The sequence below is a fragment of the Schistocerca gregaria genome, chromosome 5 (assembly GCF_023897955.1).
Source record: "Schistocerca gregaria isolate iqSchGreg1 chromosome 5, iqSchGreg1.2, whole genome shotgun sequence".
Classification (NCBI taxonomy): Eukaryota; Metazoa; Arthropoda; class Insecta; order Orthoptera; family Acrididae; genus Schistocerca; species Schistocerca gregaria.
Window position 1 is genome coordinate 193315908 of NC_064924.1, and position 26114 is coordinate 193342021.

Below are 26114 nucleotides of genomic sequence, written 5' to 3' on the forward strand. Positions count from 1 at the left end.
CACTCACCGATTTTCTAAGTTACGCCAGTAAATTTCTCCACTATTCCAAAGTAAATTTGTAAAATCCTTTTTGGCTCTCACTGCAGACATGATGTTGCATCATATATACACTGAAGTGCCAAAGAAACCGTATAGGCGTGTGTATTCAAACAGAGAGAAACGAGGTGTATTCGCAAATGGCGGTCCCGTCGGTCGCGAAATGTGACTGTGAAATCAAAAATGTTTTATCTGCAACAGTTTCTTACAACTTCCAGCTACTTATCTACGTAGTCACCGATACGACTTAGACGTTTGCCGTAGCATTGTACCAACTTTGCATTACCTTTGTTGTAGAAGGCAGCCGAGCAGATACACACTGAGATCACAATTCAATAGGGATGAAGAGTAGGGTAAAGTTTTAGGCATTAGTCAGGAAGAATCAATACGCAAGGAAGTGGGATATGGAAGTACTAAATGATGACGAGTTACGCTTGAACTATCCTAAGGCTTTAGGTACAGCAATAAGGAGTTACTCAGTAGGCAGTGCAGTTGAAGGGGAATCTCTAAAAAGGGAAATAACAGGAGTTGAAAAGAAATACGTAGGTACAAATAAGGTAACTGGGAAGAGACCTTGGCTAATAGAAGAAATACTTCAGTTGGTAGATGAAAGAGGGAAGAACAAAAATGTTCAGAGAGATTCAGGATTACAGAATTACAAGCCACTGAGGAATGAAATAAACAGGAAGTGCAGGGAAGCTAGGACAAAATGGCTACACGAAAAATGGGAAGAAATCGAAAAACTAATTATTGTCAGAAGGACTGATTCAGCATGTAGGGAACTAAAAATAGCCTTCGGTGGAATTAAAAGCTTGGGTGGTAACGTTAAGAGGGTTACTATAATCGCCCTGTAAAATGCAGAGGAGCGAGCAGATAGGTGGGAAGAGTACACTAAAGATCTCTGTGAGGGAGTATTTGTATGATGTGATAGAAGAAGAAACAGGAGTCGATTTAAAAGGGATAGGGGACCGAGTATTGGAATCAGAATGTAAGATAGCTTTGGAGGACTTATGATAAATTATACCAGAATTTCTAAAATCGTTTGGGGAAATGGCAACAAAACGTTGGTGTGTAGAATGTATGAATCTGGAGACGTACCATTCGACTTTCGGAGAAATATCATCGGCACAACTCCAACGATGATAACAGCTGACAAGTGCGAGAATTATCGCACATTCAGCGCAACAGCTCATGCATCCAAGTTGCGGACAAGAATAATGTAAGGAAGAATGGAAAATAAAATTGAGGGAGTGTTACATAATGATCATTTTGACTTTAGGAAAGGTAAAGGCACCAGAGTGGCAATTCAGACATAGCGCTTGATAGTGGAAGCAAGAAAAAAGAAAAATCATGACAGGGTCATAGAGTTTGTCGACCTGGAAAAAGCGCTCGACAGCGTAAAACGGTGGAAATTGTTCGAAATTCTGAGAAAAGTAGGTGTAAGCTATAGGCAATATTTGTGAAAGAGCGAAGCGGTTTTAGTGAGAGTGGAAGACCAGGAACGAAGTGCTAGGATTAAAAACGATTTAAGACAGGGATGCAGTCTTTCGCCCTACTGTTCAATCTGCACATCGAAGAATCAATGATAGAAAGCAAGGGGGACATCAGAAGCAGACTGACTCTGGCAGAAAGGACAATCTTGGCTAAGGGATGTCAGCTAGTATTGAACATGAGCCTGAATTTGAGGAAGAAATTTCTGAGAATGTAGGTTGGGAACACAGCATTGTATGCTAGTGATACATTGACTTTGCGGCGAAAAACGGAACAGAATAGAATTGATGCATTTGAAATGAGGTGGACTGATAAGGTAAGCGATATGGAGGTTCTGCGCAGAACTGGAAAGGAAAGGGAAATGTGGAAAGCGCTGACTAGGAGAAGGAGCAGGAGGGGAGGACCTCTGCTAAGACTTCAGTGAATGACTTCCATGCTACTAGAGGGAGCTGTAGAGAGCAAAAACTGTTGGGGAAGACAGAGATTCGAGTACAGCCAGCAAATAATTGAGGACCTAGGTTGCGGGTGCTACTGTGAGATGAAGAGGGTGGCACAGGAGAGGAATTCGTGGCGGGCGGGCCACATCAAACCAATCAGAAGACTGATGACTCAAAAAAAAAAAAACAACAAGAAATTGCTCGACGGCTATTGTTAATCAGAGACTAGGGTATCGTCAGGAGTAACCCAGGGAATTGTGATACGACAGCTGTTATTCCTGTATACGTAAATGATTTGGCCGACAAGGTGGGCGGCAATCTGCCGTTGTTTGGTGGTGATGTTGTGGTGTACTGTGCATCGAAATTGTGTGACTTTATGAAGATGCAAAACAACTTTAAAAAAATTTCAAGTTGATGTGATGAACGGCAGCTAGCAAAGCATTTGGAGAAATATAAGTTAATGAGGATGGGTAGCAAGAAGAAAACTGTCATGTTCGGATTCAATATTACAAGCGACCTGCTTGACACATTCAAGTCGTTTAAATATCTGGGCTTAACGTTGCAAAGCGATATCAAAGCGAATGCGTATGGGAGAACTGTGTTAGCTGTGTTAGCGAAGGCGAATAGTCGGCTCATGTATTTCGGGATAATTTTAGGGAAGAGTTATTCAACCTCAGAAGGGACCACATATAGGGCGCTGGTGCACCTTCAGTGGTGTCGGGGTATCTTGGGTTTTTCGATGAGAGCTGGTTCTGCCTCAGCAATGGTTTAGAAGTAAATTAGAAGGAGGCCAGTCGAGAGACTGAAACCCACCTGTCTGTGTGTTAGACACACTGACCGACACCTGTAGTTAAGGACTGGGGTTCCATTTCATGTGACTGCAGAAGCACTCCCGTGGCTATCCCAAGCACCCTGATGACTGCATATCTATTCGTCAGTCTGGTGACTGGACCTGTTGTGCCGCTAATCATGAACAGCATTCCAGGCTCGACCACATACCGCTTTTGAGTCCCAACGTGCTCTACAGAGTGTCGATATGTTGCCTTGACCTATTCTATCACCTCATCTGTCGCCATTGGAGCACATTTGTGACATCATCGTATGACAACTCCAGCGTCATCCACAAACTGCATTAGCCATACCTGTATTGACCGATCAAGTGCAAAAGGCATGCAACTCCATCCCACAAACAAACATACAGCACCTGTACAACTCAATACATACAAGCAGGCACGATAGCATTCAACATTCTGACGGCTACACCTTTTGTTGGTGTAACAGCGTTTTACGTTACCTCGCGCTTGCAGTGACCTGTGATACTGCAATGTAAATTTCTTTCATATGTTACCTAGACAAATGTATTCTCTAAATTTTAGCCTTCTGCATTAATTATTTTTTTGTGTTCAGATTTATTCCTTCAGTGTATTTTTAATTCTTGCAGAGAAAACTTTCACCATTTCAAGTAAATGAAGAAGTAGTTGAAATCACAGTACACAAAAGCCAAAATTTACAGCTAGAAAAGATCGTTGTCGGGCTAGCCAAAAAAAAAAAAAAAAAAAAGGCACAGAGTAGCTGCGCCATTTTCCTGAGGTTCCCGCAGCGACGTGCCGTCATACTGGGGCACGGGTGTTTTAATGGGTACCATGGCCGCTGACCTGTACGAGCAAACAAACAAAAAATTAATTACGTTGCTTCATTTTGCAGAAGTGACAAACAAAACTTGATGACTACCCCTTTGTCGATGGGCTGCCATTATGAGGCGGCTATAAAAATATTATGACTCTCATTTGTATATATCGATTAATGGGCAGTAATTGGTGTACCCAGTACATTCCGGGCAGCTATAAAGTAAGCTGTTTCAGGGGAAATGGCCGTATGGCAGATTTCGAACACACGCCGGCAGTTGCGGCCGAATGAGGCTCTCGAACTGTTACTCGGTTTTATACATAAATCAGTTCCCTCATGGACTACTGTGGAAGCTGTTACCGTCGTAGCGGAAATGTGATTGTAGCGATCTGGTATTAGCAGTAACAATTCAGATGTACACGAAAGAACAGTAAGTTTCCCATTTCGTTCAGAAATGGAAAATATAGTTCTGGAGTGGCGAGGAATTGTGATCTAAGTGTCATAAACTTTCATTAGTGGAGGAGTGAAATCTGCATTAGTGAAACACTTCTGTTGATACTTTTAATTGAAAGACGGAAAAAAAACTATTATACCGTGAGTAATAAATGCTATAGGGGGAAAAAATCTCAAACAGAATTTAAACTATGTTTTTTAAGTTGAGGAAATTTGGAAATATATAAGACCAGCGGAATGTTTTTTTATTTTTATTTGTTTACATAAAATGTTTTGAAACATCAGTCATCTGACTTGTTTGATACGGCCCCCATGAACTCGTCTCCCGTGCAAGTGTTTTCATCTGAGAGTAGCACGTCAAGTTATTTGCTGGATATATCCCAATATCCTTTCTGTCCAGTTTTCTTCTTCTACAGTTCCCACTAGTACCACAGTAGTTATTCTTTCATGTCCTATCATGCAGTCCTCTCTTCTTGTCAGTGTTTTTCATATATTTCTCTCCTGGACTATTCCACGGAGAACTTCGTCATTCCTTAATTTGCTATTATTTTGCGATTATTTTGTACCTCCACATCTCAAATGTTTCTATTCTCTTCTATTGCAGTTTTCCCACAGTCCATGCCGAAGGTTATGCTTAAAAACTTCTACTTAAACTCAGGTTTGTATGTGTCTGATGGATATCTGAGAAATTAGTGAAACTTACCATGGTATGACAACTGGGTTACATTCTGAACGGAACTATGTGAAACACACGCTACAGAACACGCAATTCGGTCAAACCAGTAGGTCTGACATTTCGCCTGCGAGAAATCAATTCGTTTTCAAAGAAATTTACGTAGGATACCTGGCTACAAAACAAAATGTTACAGATTAAATATTGTGGAACTTTAGAATTTAGTTTTGCAAACTATCACTATACCAGATTTGTTATGGTGATTACAGACCAAATAGACACAAAAATTAAAGCATCTTACTTTGTCTTAAATTACTTTAAAGTTCAAGGTAACACTTCTCTTAAACCTTTTACTGATACGTAACCGCTAAACTGTTACGATATTTTCGTAATTACATTAAGACAATAACAGTACCTTATAAAGAATATGAATTTTGCTGATAATGAAGTTCACTGACCTACCTGTGGGCACAGAACGATCTTCTGTCCTGCAACCTGTTGCTATCAGGAATATTGGTCTGATTGTCCAAAACCAAATTTCATTTACAGTACACATGATGTGGAATGCAAGATGGTATATTATCACTTTTCATAAAAATGCTTCTGCGGCACACCACTCGCGAAGGGCAATGCGATTATACAGATACATTTAGAAAGGTAGTTGTTGTTGTGGTCTTTAATCCAGAGACTGTTTCCATGCAGCCCTCCATACTGCGCTATCCTATGCAAGCTTCCTCATCTCCTAGTACCTACTACAAACTAAATCCTTCTGAATCTGCTTAGTGTACTCATCTCTTGGTGTCCCTCTACAGTTTTTACACCCCAAGACGCTCTCCAATACCAAAATTGTGATCTTTTGGTGCCTCAGAACATGTCCTACCAACCGATCACTTCTACTAGTCAAGTTGTGTCACAAATTCCTGTTCTCCCCAATTACATTCAGTACCTCTTCATTAGTTATGTGATCTACCCATCTAATCTTCAGCATTCCTCTGTAGCACCACATTTCGAAAGCTTCTATTCTCTTCTGGTCCAAACTATTTATCGTCCATGTTTCACTTCCATACATGGCTACACTCCATACAAATACTTTCAGAAACGACTTCCTGACACCTAAATCTATACTCGATGTTAACAAATTTCTCTTCTTCAGAAACGCTTTCCTTGCCATTGCCAGTCTACATTTGATATCCTCTCTACTTCGACCATCATCAGTTATTTTGCTCCCCAAATAGCAAAACTCCTTTACTACTTTAAGTGTCTCATTTCCTAATCTAATTCCCTCAGCATCACTTAATTCGTCTTCATTCCATTATCCTCGCTTTGCTTTTGTTGATGTTAATCTCATATCCTCCTTTCAAGACACTGTCAGTTCCATTCAACTGCCCTTCTAGGACCTATGCTGTCTCTGAGAGAATTACGATGTCATCGGTAAACCTCAAAGTTTTTATTACTTCTCCATGGATTTTAATTCCTACTCCGAATTTTTCTTTTGGTTCCGTTACTGCCTGATCAGTATACAGATCAAATAACATCGCGGATAGGCTACAACCATGTCTCACTCTCTTCCCTAACACTGCTTCCCTTTCATGTCCCTCGAATCTTATAACTACCATCGGGTTTCTGCAGAAATTGGAAACAGCCTTTCTCTCCCTGTGTTTGCCCCTGTCCCCTTTCTTTTTGAAAGAGAGTATTCGAGTCAACATTGTTAAAAGCTTTCTATGAGTCGACAAATGTTACATACGTAGGTTAACCTTTCCTTAATCTGTCTTCTAAAATACGCCGTAGTGTCAATATTGCTTCACGTGTTCCAACATTTTTGCGGAATCCAAACTGATCATCACCGAGGTCGGCTTCTACCAGTTTATCCATTCGTCAGTAAAGGATTCGTGTTAGTATTTGCAGCTGTGACTTGTTAAGCTGGTGGTTCGGTAATTTTTACATCTGCTTTCTTTGGTATTGGAATAATTATATTCTTCTTGACGTCTGAGGGTATTTCACCTGTCTGATACATATTGCACACCAAATGGTAGAGTTTTGTCAGGGCTGGCTCTTCCAGGGCTATCAGTAGTTCTAATGGAATGTTGTCTACTCCCGGGGCCTCGTCTCGACTTAGGGCTTTCAGTGATCTGTCAAACTCTTCAACCAGTACCATATCTCCCATTTCATCTTCATCTAAATCCTCTTCCATTTCCATGATCTTGTCCTCAAGTACATCGCTCTTGTATATACCCTCTATATACTCCTTGGACATTTCTGCTTTCTCTTCTTTACTTAGAACTGTGTTTCCATCTGTGCTCTTGGTATTCATACAAGTGGTTCTCTTTCCTCCAAAGGTGTGTTTAATTTTCTTGTAGGCAGCATCTGTCTTACCCCTAGTGATATATGCTTCAACATCCTAACATTAGTCCTCTAGCCATCCATGCATAGTCATTTTGCATTTCATGTTGACCTCATTTTTGAGACGTTTGTAACCTTTTTTGCCTGTCCCATTTACTGCGGTTTTATATTTTGTCCTTCCATCAATTCAATATTTCTTCTGTTACCCAAGGATTTCTACTAGCCCTCGTCTTTTACCCACTTTATCCTCTGCTGACTTCACTATTTCATCTCTCATTCTTCTTCTACTGCATTTTTTTCCTTTGTTCTGGTCAATCGTTCCCCAATCCTCACTCTGAAAGTCTTTACAACCTTTGGTTCACTCAGTTTGTCCAGGTGCCATCTCCTTATATTCCCATCTTTTTGCAGTTTCTTCATTTTTAATCTACAGTTCATAACCAACAGATTGTGGTCAGAGTTCACATCTGCCGAGTTCACATCTGCCCCTGTAAAAACCTTACAATTTAAAACCTGGTTCCTAAATCTCTGTATTACCATTATAATGTATGTGAAACCGTCCAGTGTCTCCAGACCTCCTTCATGATTCTTGAACCAAGTGTTAGCTATGATTAAGTTATGCTCTGTGCAAAAGTTTACCAGGCCGCTTCCTCTTTCATTCCTTACCCCCACTCCGTATTCACCTACTACTTTTCCTTGTCTTCTTTTTCCTACTACCGAATTCCGGTCATCAATGGCTATTAAATTTTCGTGTCGCTTCAGTATCTGAATAATTTCTTTTATATCACCATACATTTAATCAATCTCTTCGTCATCTGCGGAGCTGGTTGGCATATAAACGTACTACTGTGGTAGGCGTGGGTTTCGTGTCTATCTTTGCTACCATAATGCGTTGACAATGTTGTTGATAGTAGCTTACCCGCGCCCCTATTTTTTATTCATTATTAAACCTACTCCTGCAGTACCTCTATCTGATTTTGTATTTAGGATCCTGTATTTAACTGACCAAAAGTATTGTTCCACTTGCCACCGAATTTCACTAATTTCCCCTAAATCTAACTTTAACCTACCCATTTCCCTTTTTAAATTTTCTACCTTACCTGCCCGATTAAGGGATCTGGCATTCCACGCTCCTATCCGTAGAATTCCAGTTTTCTTTCTGCTGATAACGATGTACTTCTGAGTAATCCCCGCACGGAGGTCCGAATGGGAAACTAACTTACCTCCTGAATATTATATCCAAGAGGACGCTGTCATCATTTAACCATACAGTAAAGATACATGCCCTCTGGAAAACATTACGGGTGTAGTTTCCCCTTGCTTTCAGCCGTTCGCAGTACCAAAACAGAAAGCCCTTTTTGGTTAGTGTTGCAAGGCCGGGACAGCCAATCATCCAGACTGTTGCCCCTGCAACTACTGAACAGGCTACTGCCCCTCTTCAGGAACCACACGTTTGTCTGGCCTCCCAACAGATGTTGCGGTTGCACCTACTTACGACTATCTGTATCGCTGAGACGCGCTAACCTCCCCACCAACGGCAAGGTCCATGTTTGATGGGAGGTGGGGGGGAGAGGGGGATAAAGAATGAAAACCGAGGAACTGAAGTTAACGATTGATAAATGAGAACAGAGACCCAAGTATAACTATGCTTCATTAACAACAGTATACCCTTTCATGTAATTCTCATAACTTAATAAGTGGGCTAAATATTTCTTAATTTTCATGTTTACAATTACTTTCCTTGACACTTGTTTCAATTATAAGACAAATCCATGAGCTTCACTACAAAATTTCTACTGAAAACGAGTAGACTTTAAGCATACACAGTGTTCTAATACTAAGAAACTACACAGTTACAATACCTGCAACCGCAGCAGCAGCGCAGTTGCGGACTCAAGCGCCTAGAACCGCTCTGCCACAGCGGCCGGCCGGTCTGGGTTTACGGCATCATTTGTCATAGGGCCACATTTTTTCGAAGAGGCAGGTGCTTCCGGTCTTGTTACCTGTACCATCACTGGTAAGTGTAATGAGTGTCTTTTGCGCAATCACGTCATTCCACCTCTCCATCAGCGTGATTATGTGGATGGGGTCATTTTTATGCGAGATGGCGCACCTCCGCACGTGCAAATCCATTTAAGCAACTGCTGAAGCACCATTTCGGAAATGCTGGAATTATTAACCTCCATTTCCCTACAGCCTGGCCGTCCCGATGACCTGATTTTGATCGCCGGCCGGTTTTTGCTGAGCGGTTCTAGGCGCTACAATCTGGATCCGAGCGACCGCTACGGTCGCAGGTTCGAATCCTGCCTCGGGCATGGATGTGTGTGATGTCCTTAGGTTAGTTAGGTTTAAGTAGTTCTAAGTTATATGGGACTGATGACCACTGCAGTTAAGTCCCACTGTACTCAGAGCCATTTGAACCATTTTTTGATGTCAATCTGTGTGTCTTCTGGCTGTGGGGCTATCTGAAAGATGTATTCAGCGTTCCGATTGTAAACTTAGCTGCATTGAAGGCACGCATTGCGCAGCAAATTCTGAACTTGATTCCGGAAATTCTATGAGTTGTGGAACATGGTGTTCCCCATTTCAACTTGTTGCAGAAAACGGGGGCAGTGACATGGAAACCAATATTCCGATTTGATTTTGAATGATACTTTTTATGCGTTTTTTGTCCTCAGAACAATTAAAACCCAATGTGAGTGATGCTTTTTATGCAATTTTTGGCCTCAGGACAATTAAAAACCGACTTCTCCCTTCCGATGTGTTTTTAACTTTCCATGGTGGTTGGGCTTACGTAACTAACAGTGTCACACCTGTACACAAAGGGTAGTACAGTTTCGTTAACGTCAAACGTACACCTTATGCATTGTTGTATGATTGATGTGTCATTTGTAGCCGAATACCATTAAATTATGGTGCTTACAGCGCCATCTACTGCAATTTTTTGTACTTATTTATTTTTCGTGTGCCATACGGTTTCCCACTACTTCGGTACTATTTGGTTGCGATTTGACGTCATTCTGACCTGTGGTGATATTTCTACAGCGGTTCCTAAGTTTAATTATGATCACCTTGTACATTGAAGCATGTATTTCTGGTGTAGTTCAATATTTTTGTCCAACCCCTGTATATCTACCGTCCTCCTGCTGCCGGGCAGTTCTATTTTTTTTTTCTTGTACATAGTTTGGTAACTCTGTGCTGATTTCTGTTTTTCTAAGCAGTACTTTTAAGTGTATGTGATCCGACTTAATCCCATCTCTTCTTAGACGCTAAAACTAAAATTTGTTATTTGCGAACACACTTAGCTAAATTTGCTATCTATTGTCGCATCAGATATCAACAGCTTAGGGGGAAGCTTCAGTCTGGATCAGTAGTCTGTTAAATGCGCCTTGAAGTAGAATGATAAGTGCACAGATCTATTGTTAGCTTTCAAAGAATAACAGGAAACGTAGGTCAAAGACAAATTCTTACCACACTATGGAACAGAGACATCGAGCAGGGGATAGATGAACTGCTCTGAGATCAGCTGCTTTAAAAAAGTAGCAAGGTCCTCACAATTATTCTTTCAGCGCCAAGTCGCAGCTCGTTGAATGTTGTCAAATTGTGCTATATGCCTTTAACATTTTCCTTTCATCCAGAAGTTCTCGTTGTTCTAGTGCAGTGACGTGGAAAATATCTCAGAGTGAATCTACAGGGTGACAGTTATTGAAATACATGGAAGGAAACCTAAATTAAATACAAACTACGGCGTTAACACACTTCGTTCAACATTTAAACGTCACTACAGATATTCGGTTCTAGGTTATGACATGTTCGACATGGTTGCCATCATTGGTCATGATGAGGCGCAGGGGAAGAGCGTAATTCTGCATGATCCGCCGAAGTGTCGGAACATCGATGCTGCCGCTGACTTCTTGGGAGGCTGTTTCCAGCTCAGCAATGGTTTTCGGGTTATTGCTGTACACCTTGTCTTTAACACAGCCCGACAAAAAAGAATGGCGTGTGTTTAGATCATGAGAATATGGCGGCCAAATGAGGTCCATGGGAGTTGCGTCTGGGTACGCCAGAGCCAGAATACGGTCCCCAAAGTGCTCCTCCAGGACATCACTGCCCTGCTTCGATGTGGTCGGTCTCGATCTTGTAGGAGATACATGATGTCGAAATCATCTTCCAAATCCTTTACGTTCCGTTCGGTACTCACTGTGCCATCAAGCAATATCGCACCGATTATTCCGTGACTGGACACTGCACACATCACTGTCACCGGTAAAGGGCGAAGAGACTTCTCGGTAGCGAAATGGGGACTCTCAGTCCCCCAAATGCGCCAATTATGCTCATTCACAAAACCATCCAAATGAAAGTGGGCTTCGTCGCTATACAAACCATACAATTCTCATTGCCCCCCCCCCCCCCTCCCTCTATGGCAACCGTACAATTGAAACATCCTAACAAAAACCATTTAGAAGTTATGACTGCTTAATCTTATGTAGTTCAGTAATTGTCACCCTGTATGAACTGATTTACAGAAACGTCGTAACCCGACGTGGACGGCGCCATTCTTACTTCAAAAGCTTACTCTCGAATCAGAGGTGAAGCAGAATATTGTGGTCATCCGTTTCTTGGTACGCAAGCGGCTGCGTAAAGGAATGAACCAGCGAAGATGTCAAGCTGAGATTTTTCGGGTCTCTTTGGTTAGAAATGGTATATGACGACTCTGATATTAGGTTAAGGAGGCAGATATGGCGATAATAGGGGAAATGAGATCATGGATTGGCTTACTGGTCTGCTTTTTACTGATTCTTCAGATGTTAGCAAGAAACGCTAGATGAGACTTACTAAATTCTCCAATCAGTTACGAAAAACAAAGGCCAACATGGCCTCTAAGATTTACGAAGCTTCGGGTACACACAATAATGTGCGGTAGTACAGACAACGAACCATGGAGGCGCCAGATTCTATTGCTTCAATAGCACTCTTAGGTTCGCGTACTCGTCGCAGTGTAAGTAACACACAGACCTACGTATAGACAAATGTACAGTGGAAAACAATAAGCTTAGTACAGAGATACGTCCAGGCAAGCTTATGCAATTCGTTCTTAGTGAACGATGTTCAATGACTGATTAATCACTAAAGTAGCATTTGCTGTTGGCCAGTACTCTTGAGGCTGCTGTCGTTCGCTGGAACTTCGAACTCTGCCGAACTTTTGAACCCTACCTAGCTTGGGGCTTGATCGCCTCAGGACATGTCGTTGAGGCTGTTTGCTTATAAAGGATCCATGACTGCATCGCTTTTTACCTCCAATTCGCAATCACTGGGCGTGAAATTAGCTATTTCGCAGTACATGTGACCTCTTCATGGATTCACAAGAGCAGGTTGCGCTGTGCACCCGTACCTAAGTTACAAGGATTATTTATACCTCTATGGTTTTCTTTTCATTTCTGGCATCCTTTCATGATTTGGTCTTTACAACCTCCGCCTTTCTTATGTGACGAAGATACAAACAATTCACATTCTACAGGTGTCCCACGGTACAGAAATGTTTTACGTAAGTGGACGTAAACTTAGCCTTTGTTTGGTGATGTTGTATAGAGAAGTGTCAGTCGATGCCTATTATGTAGATATAAAAATTTTCTGTCAACATTTGTATCCAGTTATTAATACTTACATAGTTGGTGAAAATCACCGAAATGTTGAAGCATCACTGCTTGAAATGTATATAATAAGCATATTATAGAGAGAACAACAAAAAATAGTGTTCGAGTCCAAAAAAATGTACTCAATAGAGTATCCGTGAAGGTCGAAAAGCAGTAAAGAGATTCTTCAAGAAGTGACACGGGAAAGATGGTTCGTCCGTCGTACCTCACACCTGAGAAACAGTCATTCCTATTAGCACTTGTTGCTTGTGGTGGATCCCTTTTCTAATACGTTTCAACAGATTTTATAACCTGTCAGCCACTGTTCACTTAAATGAATTATTAAAGTCAGTCTCGGGTCTAACGTAAACTGGAAATGTTCCTTCACCACCATGATAATTATGCCTAACTGCTCACCCACCTGAAGCGTGACTGTACACGGAAGAATAATACGTGTTAAAACTAAGAGAAACCAACCGTCGCAAATTCGATACAGCAGTTAGTAATATAAAGAAACTGCACACACTGCAGTTTATTGGGAACAAAATAATTTCACTTAACTTCCGTTTGTAAAAGAAAACGACGAAACACTGAGTACAAATAAAACCGTATATTCTCTAAAGAAAAATAATGGCACTATGTAATACTGACTCACTGTACAAGAAAAATAATGATCTAAAAATGCTGGTTCACATTTGTGTACGTCATTTCAGAAAATATATAAAACGAGTGATGAGAGACAAAGATGAAATTGTTCTTGTTTTTCAACACGGCGACAGCGTGTTGCGTTGACCGTGCTCTTTGGCACATTGCTCCTCCCAACCACTAGGCACACGTTAGTCTCCAGTCTGGTGGCGATTCGGAGGTTCGTAGACGACGATAGTGTGATACCGAGCTTTTCCACAAATATGAATTAAAGAATTTTTCCCCGCTCATCGCCCTCCTCACATTACTCAGAAAAAAATCGATATTAGTACTTTCCCGTCTCTACATTTGAAATTAATACTTTACCGGGGGGGGGGGGGGGGGCAGGGGGGTTTACAGTAAAGGAGTTTCGTGAATCTTTGCCACTTTCGGGTAAAGATGGAGCCACCGATCAATTTTTTTCTGCTTTTACGTAAATCGCATCCATCTGTCAAAGCTAGGATGGCAGATTAACGACCTGTCGAGGATTTACCTATGCACTTCTTTGACAGCCAGTCGTTCTGTCAGTGAGCTACAGCGTAATATATATAGCAGATATCGTAAATACTCAGGAATGCAGAAATCAATACAAGGTTACATACCTTGATGACTTGAAATGTAATTTAATACTCACTAATGTGGAAATCATCACAGATTTACGTACTTTGGTAAGTGCAAATTAAATCGTGTCGTTCGATGTCAAGCTAGAATACTTGGTGTAGTCCATACTATAGGAGAAGCACTATTCAGTTGTGTTTCGGGACCGTTCATTTTGTTAACTTCTTTTGAAATTTGATCTTCTACCACTGAAATGAATCAGTACCTAGCAGTATGCATCCCGTCAGCTTCACTGCATGAAGTAATGATTTCCTGTAAGAAGCTATTCCTCTCAGTATTTTGATATCACTGTAGTCTTTATTCATGTAGCTTCCTGTAAACTCCTACTTTAATCGTATCGTGAATTCAGCAATATATAATGAGTCGTTCGATTACGTTAATACTGCATATACGTATTTGACATGACGAACACGTTAGGCAAATATTTTCTTCAAGGACGCATTTCACATGACGAACGTAGTGTGCTAATATTTTCGTAGTTGATCTTTCTTAGCCTCTGTTTCTGACTGATGTTTAATTTATGAAATCATTTGTAGTCTGATTCAGTCTGGAACCGCGTGACCGCTACGGTCGCAGGTTCGAATCCTGCCTCGGGCATGGATGTGTGTGATGTCATTAGGTTACTTAGGGGACCGTTCATTTTGTTAACTTCTTTTGAAATTTGATCTTCTACCACTGAAATGAATCAGTACCTAGCGGTATGCATCCCGTCAGCTTCACTGCATGAAGTAATGATTTCCTGTAAGAAGCTATTCCTCTCAGTATTTTGATATCACTGTAGTCTTTATTCATGTAGCTTCCTGTAAACTCCTACTTTAATCGTATCGTGAATTCAGCAATATATAATGAGTCGTTCGATTACGTTAATACTGCATGGACGATAACTAGTTTGGACAGGAAGAGAATAGAAGCTTTTGAAATGTGGTGCTACAGAAGAATGCTGAAGATTAGATGGGTAGATCACATAACTAATGAGGAGGTATTGAATAGGATTGGAGAGAAGAGAGGTTTGTGGCACAACTTGACTAGAAGAAGGGATCGGTTGGTAGGACATGTTTTGAGGCATCAAGGGATCACAAATTTAGCATTGGAGGGCAGCGTGGAGGGTAAAAATCGTAGAGGGAGACCGAGAGATGAGTACACTAAGCAGATTCAGAAGGATGTGGGTTGCAGTAGGTACTGGCAGATGAAGCAGCTTGCACAGGATAGAGTAGCATGGAGAGCTGCATCAAACCAGTCTCAGGACTGAAGACAACAACAACAACAAGTTTAAGTAGTTCTAAGTTGTAGGGTACTGATGACCTCAGCAGTTAAGTGTCATAGTGCTCAGAGCCATTTGTACCATTTGTAGTCTGGGATTTTTCCATTGGAGCAAAGGTCATAAATTGTTCCTATGACATAAAGTGAAGCAACATATATGCCTAAGGCGTTATGGTCTAGAGGTAGCGTCTTTCACCTGTAATCAAAACTCCTGGGGTCCCGGATTCTCACCAACTCACTGTTAAATTTGGAATAGCAATAATTAGCAATGTCGACGGTAGACTTCCTGTGTGAGGATTCACCCTTGTTCTGCAAACAGTTTTGTAAAAAAGGACAGTTTTGTAAAAAAGGACAGTTTTGTAAAAAAGGACAGTTTCGTAAAAAAGGACGCAGGAGCGGAGGGAGTTCCTGGGCAGCTTCTTGACCATGATGTCGGAAACAGCCCCTGGAACGCGGTTGAATCTGCAGTGCTAACCAGCATGAGGATGGTGAAGACAGTGGAAACAACTGCATTTGAAAGGCGTGTAGGCTATAATTGGAACGGTGTCGTGATGATTTCCCCATCAGCCACAGACCCTGGATTAATCCCCCAATTCCCTAACCCTTTCTCCGGGAGGAGACTGCCTAAATAATTTTTAGAGAAAGACCGAAATATCGAAGAAAGGATGAGATATGAAAAGTCGAATTTTCAGTGTTATAGGGAAGATGGAAAATCTGAGAAGGAAAGTGCAAAGGGCCAGGCTAGTTAAAACGGGAGTCAGTGAAGTCAAATGGAAAGACATATTTCTGGTCAGAGAATATAGGGTAATATCAACAACAGCAAAATACGATATAACTGGAGCAGGATACGGTATGAATAGGAAAGTAGTGCCTACAGTGAGCTACGGCGAACAGTTCTGTGATGGAGTTGTTTTCAGCAGAATGTAGAACAAACCAGCACCGACAACCATAACTCAGATATACGATGAAGACCTCACAAGCAGAAGATAAAGAGATAGGCAAAATATATGAGGATACTGAACTGGTAATTCAGTACGTAGATGGGGAAGGAATCCAACAGCTATGGAGGATTGAACACAGTAGTAGGAGAAATAATGAAAGAAAGACTTCCTGAAGAATACGGGCTTGGTATTACGAATTATAGAGGAGAATGACTGCTTAAGTTTTGGAATAAATTTTGGCAATGAACAGCGTGTACAAAGTTCCAAAGTGACAAGAAGAGGATGAAAAAGGCAGGGCAATAAGGGGAGATTCCAACTGCATTAAAGGTCTGACAGAGATTTTAAAATCAGATATTGGATTGTGAAGTGTACCGAAGAACAGATATGGATTCAAAATGGTTCAAATGGCTGTAAGCACTATGGGACTTAAAATCTGAGGTCATCAGTCCCTTGACTTAGAACTACTTAAACGTAACTAACATAAGGACATGACACACATCCATGCCCGAGGCAGGATTCCAGCCTGTCACCGTAGCAGCAGCGCGGTTCCGGACCGATACTCCTAGAACCGCTTGGCCTCAACAGATATGATTCCGATCACAATTTGGTAATGATATAGAGAAAGCTGAAGTTTAAGTGGTACTTGCTACACAATCAATGTGCAAGGAAGTGGGATACTCAAGTACTAAGGAATGAAGAAAAACAATTGAAGTTCTCTAAAGCTATAAATCCTGCGATGATAAATACCGCGATAGGGAGGTCACTTGAAGAGGAATGGACAGCTCTGAAAATGGCAATATCAGATGCCAGACAGATAAGCAAATGTTTAAAGTACAGGACAGTAACTGCAAAGAAACCTTGGGTATCAGAGAAAATGCTTCAGCTGATCGACGAGAGAAGTAAATGAAAGAATATTCTGGGAGAATCAGGAAATAAAAAATGGAATTAAATAAGTAAAATGTGCAGAGAAATAAAGTCGAAATCGCTGCAGGATATATGTCAAGCAATCTAAAAAGAAAAGGAAATTTGAGGGATGTCTCAGCGTACACGAATATCAAAATAATCTTCGGTGATGTTAAAAGGCAAGGTAGTGAAGTTAAGAGTACAGAGGAAGCTCGTCTGTTCAGCGCAGAGAAAGATGATAGGTGGAAAGAATACATTGAAGGGCTCTATGAGTGGAGGATTTTTAAGATGAAAAAAATGGGACTGTTTGGAGGAAAAGGTTCCGAAGTCAGAATTTAATGGAGCTTTAAATGACTTGTGTTCATAGAAGGCAGAAGGGATAGATAACATACTTAGGAGTTTTTTAAGTTGTAGGAGAAAGTGGAAGTCAAATGACGTTTCAAGCTGACTTGTTGAATTAGAAGACTTACCATCTTACTTCAGGAAAAATATCATCCGCAGAAGCTCGAAGATAGCATCGAAATATAAGTTCAAGAACTGTAGTTCTGTGACCTTAACAGCTCTTGCTTCCCAGTTACTGACAGAAAATACTAAACAGAAGAAAGCAAAAGAAATTTGCGGATTTGTTCAATGATCGGTTTCGATTTCAGGCTGATAAGGGAACGTGGGAGTTTGTACTGATGTAAGGATAGTGTAAGCAAGACTTAACGAAATAAAGACACCTTCATTGCATTTGCAGACCAGCAAAAAGCGTTCTACATTAAAAACTGGGCTAAATGTGCGAAATTCTGTGAAAAATAACAGTAAGTTATAAAGAAAGACGGATAAAATCAGTTTGTACATGGACCGAACAGGAAAATAAGAATCTATAACGAAGAATGAAATAAACGGAGTAAAAAGGATGTAAGAGAGTGATGATGTCTTTCATTCCTAATGTTCGATCTATGCATCGAAGAAGGAGCGATCGAAGCAAAAGGAATCTCGAAGAAAGTGATAAAGTTAGGGTGAAAGGATATCAATAATAAGATGTGCTGGTGGCATTCCTCTCCTTCTTGAAAGTGAAGAAGAATTACAGGCTGAGTTGAATGAAATGAATAGTCTAGTGAATAGAGAATATGGACTGAGGGCAAAGAAATGAAACATGAACGGAATGACCAGAAGCAGAAATGTGGTTAGTGATAAACTTAACATCAAATTAGGAGACAAGTAAACGAAGTTGAGGAATTATGCTACCTTCCAAGAACAGTAACATGTTGTTGTTGTTGTGGTCTTCAGTCCTGAGACAGGTTTGATGCAGCTCTCCATGCTACTCTATCCTGTGCAAGCTTCTTCATCTCTCAGTACCTACTGCAACCTACATCCTTCTGAACACAGTAACATATCACGGACGAACCGAGGAGGAGATGAAAAGGGGATTAGTACATGTTAATGGCTATTCCTGGGCAACGGAATCACATAGTATTTAACTTTGGCCTTCATCTGTGGAAAAAATTTCTGAAACAGTACGTTTGAAGCACAGCACTGTATGATGGAAGACATGGACATTGGGAAATCCGGAAAAGAAGAGATTTGTAAAGTATGAAATGAGCTATGAAACGATTTTAAAATTAAGTGGACTGATAAGGCTCTGGTTCTGAGCAATATGGGACTCAACTTCTGAGGTCATTAGTCCCCTAGAACTTAGAACTAATTAAACCTAACTAACCTAAGGACATCACACACATCCATGCCCGAGACAGGATTCGAACCTGTGTCCGAAGCGGTCGCGCGGTTCCAAACTGCAGCGCCTAGAACCGCACGGCTACTTCGGCCGGCGACTGATAAGGAATGAGGTGGTTTTCTGAAGAATACACTGAAAACACTGACAAGAAAGGATAGGACATTAAAGACGACAAGTATTAGATGCAGTTACCACGTCAGATATGAAACGTCTGCTGTCCAGATTGGCATACCTGCAAACTGAAGGTGGCCAGGTCTTTTAGCCAATGACATGCAATGACATCGTAACATGTGCCTTACTCCTATGACGACGACGAATGCAATTTGGCGCTCTGTCCACCTCAGAGTTCCACACCCGGATACGTCCATCACGGAGCTGTCTGAAAGGACCACGTGGCATTACTGTCGTGTTCGGTGTCGTCATTTTGTGCACCAATTTCGGCGCCTCTAACTGCGCCTCCACACTTTAACGGTAGGCGCAACAACGGTAGCTGTACTTACTTTACTGCGAACAATCCTATTTCCTGACTCAAGGTGACGTGACTGGACTGAATGACCCTGGACGGTCGAGCGGCAATTAACGTTCGTCCTCTCGTACACTAGTTGTTTAGAACAATTTAGTTCTTACATGGTACTGAATATGGCTCTTCAGACACACAGATTCCAGATTAGCTTAACAGCCTTGGCATACCGACCAAAGGGAGTAGCGATATCACAGAACGATAAACCTTAGTCTCAACAGGTCTGAATCCTGCCGCTGTCAAATTCCTACGACATCCCGCAGACATTTTTCTTCAACGAGGCACCACAAACGAATAAACTTCAAACGCGCTTCCACAATTAGTAATACGTTGGACAATCTTTCGTAACATAGAGTAGTTCATGCAGCGTTACTCGCACTTATCTTGCGGGGTTGCATATCCAAGAATGTACACTACTGGCCATTAATATTGCTACACCACGAAAATTTAACCGACAGGAAGAAGATGTTGTGATACGCAAATCATTAGCTTTTCAGAGCATTCACACAAGGTTGGCACCGGTGGCGACACCTTGAACGTGCTGACGTGAGGAAAGTTTTCAACCGATGTCTCATACACTAACAGCAGTTGACCGGCGTTCCTGGTGAAACGCTACTGTGATGCCTCGTGTAAGAAGGAGAAATGCGTACCATCACGTTTCCGACTTTGCCAAAGGTCGGATTGTAGCCTATCGCGACTAAGGTTTATCATATCGCGACATTGCTGCTCGCGTTGGCCGAGATCCAATGACTGTTAGCAGAATAAGGAATCGGTGGGTTCAGGAGGGTAATACGGAACGCCGTGCTGGATCCCAACGGCCTCGTATTACTAGGATTCGAGATGACAGGCATGTTATCCGCATTGTTGTAACGGATCGTGCAGCCACGTCTCGATCCCTAAGTCAACAGGTGGGGATGTTTGCAAGAAAACAACCATCTGCAAGAACATTTCGACGACGTTTGCAGCAGCATGGACTATCAGCTGCGGTTACCCTTGACGCTGCGTTGGTGTACTCAACGACGAACGTGAGTGTACGAATGGCAAAATTCCACTTTTTCGGATGAATCCAGGTTCTATTTACGCATTATGATGGTCGCATCCGTGTTTGGCGACATCGCGATGAACGCACATTGGAAGCGTGTATTCGTCATCGCCATACTGGCGTATCACCGAGCGTGATGGTATGGGGTGCCATTGGTTACACGTCACGGTCACCTCTTGTTCACATTGACGGCACTTTGAACAGTGAACGTTACATTTCAGATGTGTTACGACCCGTGGCTGTACCCTTCATTCGATCCCTGCGAAACCCTACATTTCAGCAGGGTAATGCACGACCGCATATTGCAGGTCCTGTATGGGCCTTTCTGGATACAGAAAACGTTCGACTGCTGCCCTGGCCAACACATTCTCTAGATCTATCGCCAACTAAAAACATCAGTTCAACGGTGGCCGAGCAACTGGCTCGTCAAAATACGCCAGTCATTGCTCTTGATGAACTGTGGTATCATGTTGAAGCTACCTGTACACGCCATCCAAGCTCTGTTTGACTCAACGCCCAGGCGTATCAAGGCCGTTATTACGGCCGAAGGTGTTTGTTCTGGTTACTGATTTCTCAGGATCTATGCACCCAAATTGAGTGAAAATGTAATCACATGTCAGGTCCAGTATAATATTTTTGTCCAATGAATACCTGTTTATCGTGTGCATTTCTTTTTGGTGCAGCAATTTTAATGGCTAGTACTGTAGCACAGGAACCGGCTTTGCCGCCGTGGATACACCGGTTCCCGTCAGATCACCGAAGTTAAGAGCTGTCAGGCGTGGCCGGAACTTGGTTGGGTGATCATCCGGGCCGCCATGTGCTGTTGCCATTTTTCGTGGTGCACTCAGCCTCGAGATCCCAATTGAGGAGCTACTCAACCGAACAGTAGCGGCTCCGGTAAAAGAAAACCATTGTAACGACCGGGAGAGCGGTGCGCTGACCACACACCCCTCCTATCCGCATCCTCGTCTGAGGATGTCACGACGGTCGCATGGTCCCGATGGGCTACTTGCTATTATATAGTGTAGCACAGCCCTTGCCCATTTGACGTTGAGGTACATGCCACCTTGACGGTGTTACACTTTCAATCGCTAGAGACGTAGCTGGGCAAAGTGAATTGTTGTAACTGGCAATACTATTTCAGAAAAATGTGAGTTTCCCGCTGTGAGGGAGAATACCTACTCTCTCCTCCGTTTTTCCCCATTGAATAAACTCTTGACGGTCATATTCTACGTAAGACTTACTGGTGAAAATTCTGGCCACGAGTCAAGCCGTCAATAACTGCGGCAGAAGAGAGAACGCAAGCAGAGGCCCGAACAGTTGCATAATGGCTCTCGGCAACGGGCAGCGGAGGCGCGATGGGCAGACAGGCCACCTGTTAGCGTGAGATGTACTCGAGGCGATCGCGCGCGCTGCCTAGATTTCCCTGGGGCGGTATTCACAGCATCCGGTGACTGGCCCACTGTGTCAGCCATCTCAATAATAAATCCCCCCCCCCAGCTCACGTCTAGCGCCGACAAACACGAAGCGAAACGCGATGCTGCTAAGGAGGTCACGACAGAGAACATCCGCTCAGTCTGTAGCTGTTAAACATATACGGACGGATTTCATTACTTATTTATTGCTTATCCATGTCACGTGAAGTTTAGCAGATTCAAGGGAAATTGCCCGTGTCATGTTCCACATCAATTTCTTCTTACACAATCAACGTTTGTGTCCCTCTTCTCTAGTCGTCTTTAGCACATTCTGGTATTAGCTGAAGACTGTCAAAGGCTAGTGTCTCGTTCAGCTATAAAAGGGAGTTAAGAGGTGAATTTCTTTCCAGCTATTATTGGTGGATCATTCTTACTGGATAGGTATCAAAACAGACATAGCAAGAAAACTGGACTTTGTCAAAATATTATTGCATGGAGAGTACAAAAAATTACCAGGAAGCTACCTACGCAGCACAACAATAGTATTGTAATAAACAACACCACTGTTTGTGTCCCTCTTGAATTATATTTCCAGCGACAATGGCCCACCTCTTCAGACAAGTGCGGATAAACTCCCGTTTGTGACTGAACACTAAACTGGACTCTGACAGTGTCCAACTATACAGGAACATCAGAATTTCTCAGCGTAGAGTTCGAAACGTCGATCCCGTAGCAATGAACCCAAAAGGAACATGAAGTGCCCTAACAACCCAGAACAATTTACTTCGAAAAGTAACGGCCTCAAAAGACGGCAGATTTTAAGATGCGTCATTTTCTTTTGTTCTGCCATCAGCAGTGGTCGGACACTCGAACATATGGTTTCTAGAACAGACCGCATCTTCCGTTTATACGTCTAGCATTTCGAGACTCGGGTGGAAAAACGCTTATCCCCATACAAAATCTATACAGTTCTTTGATTTGTGGCACGATATTAGAAGTAAAGCGTACTCCTCCATCCATTTCGAGTGCTTTAGTATCAAGACATAATTCCGTAAACATCCCATTTTTCCTAACTGGCGTTGCCATGGATGGAGTCTGTGTGTGTCTGGTTGATGTTCAATATGACGTTGCGTCGCGTCAGTCGTCAGTTTCGTCCTTCCTGTTCCCACAGTTATGCTTTCAGACAGTGAGAGCAAGAAGCTCTAGCTGTCAGTTGGGCACACGAGCTATTGCTGTTTACAAGTCCAGCTCTAAAGATAATACAGTTAATTTACTTCTCTCTAACTGTGTTACACTCAAAGCATGACTGTATAGCGCATAACAGAAAATTTCTAAAGTTTGGTATATGAGCAAACGAAAGACGCCAAAGTTACTACGCCAGACGTCTAGCGTAGTATACTTCTCACTGGAATGCTGCTTCATATGTGCTTCCTACACCACATTACGATGTGTGGCGTAGGTTGTCTCTACTTCCACTAACGTTTCCCCCTTTCCTTTTTCATCGACGAATGGCGCGTGGGAATAACGACTGTCAATAAACCACCAGAATAAAACAAATTTTTGATTATCTTGTCGTAGATATTTCGTAACATAAACCCAAACCGGTAAGTGTCCCATGCTGATGAACAATACTCAAGGATCCGTCGATAAGTGTTCTGAAAGTCACGTTTTTCGTAGATGAATTATATCCCTGTAACTTACAATTTTTCTAAATTTAGTATTATTTGACCTGGACGGCTCGTCCTACGTATTCAACAGTTGTTATAGTTTCCTGTGATTCTTCACCGCTAGCGTAAGCAAACAAGAATAGATTTCACCGTTATTAATGTGCAGTAGACTATATTTACTTACGTTCATAATCAGCTGTACCAATCGTCCATCTTCAGCACGTCTTACCGCATTTGGCTCGTACAAACTTTGGGCGACGCCGATAAAATGTTGTCTGTACCTTGTAATAAACACGTTGATTATCTACTTAGCTGCGAAGGTAGCTGGGAAAGCAGAGTAATCCGTAGGTAGCAATACGATAACACTAACTAAAAACCTCCGTTTAAAAAGTTTGCAAGTCTGAACTGTTGGACATCGTGTCGCGTTGAGTAAGTTGGACTACTCGTTTTCTTGTCGGTCTCACTTTTGTGCCTAAGTAATTCACTCGAATGGAGCCAATTTAGCCACAATGCTCATTTGTGATCAATTCAGAATGCTATGCTAGATATGTGAAGAGCCAACACACATACATTCTAAGACAAGAAAAAGAAAGCAAAAACAAAAAACAATAACGTCGCCCCTCGAAGGAATTTTCCGAATGGGAAGGAAATTGTTAGCTGTGACGTACATATACCGACAGCCAGATGGTTGTAATACAAATTATTACAGTACCAGAAAATACAATGATTTATTTAACAGAAAGAATTTCACAAACTGAGCAAGTCAGTAACCAGTTCGTCTATCTATGGTCCTTATTCAGTTTGGCACTGACAGAGTTGAGGCTATCCTTCTCCCGAGCTGGTCGGAGGGTCTTGCATATAATGCTCCAATCTGCTCGATTGGGGGGGAGGGGGGGGGGGGGGGAAGATCCAGAGACCTCGCCGGTCTAGGCAGGCAGGCTTCGGCAAGATCAAAGACAAGCAGTAGAAACTCTCACCGTGTGTGAGTGGGTGTTATCTTTCTGAAATGGAAACACAGGAAGGCTTGCTATGAAGGACAGTAAAACTGGGCGAAGATAACGTCGATGAGCCTCTGTGCGGTAAGGGGACCACGGATGACAACCGAACGCGTCCTGCCGGATCATAATTATCACTTGTCGGGCCTGCACGGTTGATCACCGTCAGGTTGACATCCAACTGCTGACTAGGCCGTCTCCAGATCCATCTTCTCTGGTCCTCGGGACTCAGTTCGAAGAGGGAGTCATCACTAAACACAATTATGCTACAATCAATAAGATACCTTCCCAAGTGACGTTTGGTGCATTATGAGCAGGGCGCTCCAACCAGCTCGGAATTTTGACGATATGACGTGCCAGTTGACCATAATTTGCACCTTATCTCTCTGGAAGACATCCAACAACTCTAGAAATCAATGCCAACTGCTTGCATAACGGCCAGAGCTGGACCAGTGCGTTATTGACTTGCTCTGTTAGCGAAGACCTTTGTTTCGAATAAATCAGCCAACTTTTCTGAAATTGCAGTCATTTGTTTATCTTACATGTACGTCACATTTACCGATTTCCGTCCCTTTCGCATAATTGCTTCATGATGTGTCGGTTCTTCTTTTTTGTTTTTCCTTTTTCCTTGTCTTAGAGTGTATATGTTGTCTGTTCTTCACATTTGTAGCACGGTAGTCTCAACTGAACACCAATGAACATTGTGACTGTCGACATCTGTGAGTGAATTAGCTCCATCCGAGAGAAATATGTATGCAGGGAAGTGAAGATCGACAGGAGACTGATCCAATACCAAGTGACTCAACGTGACGCGATGTCCAAGAGTTCATGCACGCAAACTTTGTAAATGCTACGCATTAGTTACTGTGCGCAGGTAACTATATTCGCGTTACCGTGCTTTCCCAAAAACAGTTCGGCAGACAAAGAGAACGCATCGCCTCCAGAGAGCCTAGTTGACCATCCTAAAGTAACAGATGAGTGTCTAATTTCTGATCAAAATCTTTTATTATAAGAGTAAGAAGTATCTCTTTTATTTAAAATGAATTGACGCTGTTATATGTTGCTAGGAAAATACTAAAATCTTCTTTTTGTTTTCATGGCGTTAGATCAGAGATTCATGAAACATCGAGTTTACAACAAACACTGAAAGAACCTGAATTTTACAGATTCCATTTAGTAACGAGTAATATGTAACCCATGGCAATTGTTAGTCATCCAGAAACCACTAATGGCGCTGTAATGCAATGACGAGAACGAACTGTAAGGCATATGTCTTACATATAGTTACGCAGATGGTATCATCCATGTCACAGTAGAATACTTCTTGCATCATTCAATTGAGCTCGTTCTCCATCTATAGAAATCCAAGGGTACATGAGGCGTTAGATACTATTTTCTTTTGCAAAGGTGGATGCCTTTATAGCACAGTCACTGCCATTAATGCAAGAGACTGTATCACAAAACATATAAAAATTTAATGTGCAGCAGATCAAAGAGTATCAGAAGAAAGATGAGGTAATCTTAAAATTTGGGAACAGCATTCATAAAACGATATGACAGAAAGCTTTCCCAATGCTTCATGAAGACAGTAAGTCTATTATAATGATTTTTGATAACGTAAGTAATGTAATTAGTAAAACAACGTCATAAAAATATTAAATAA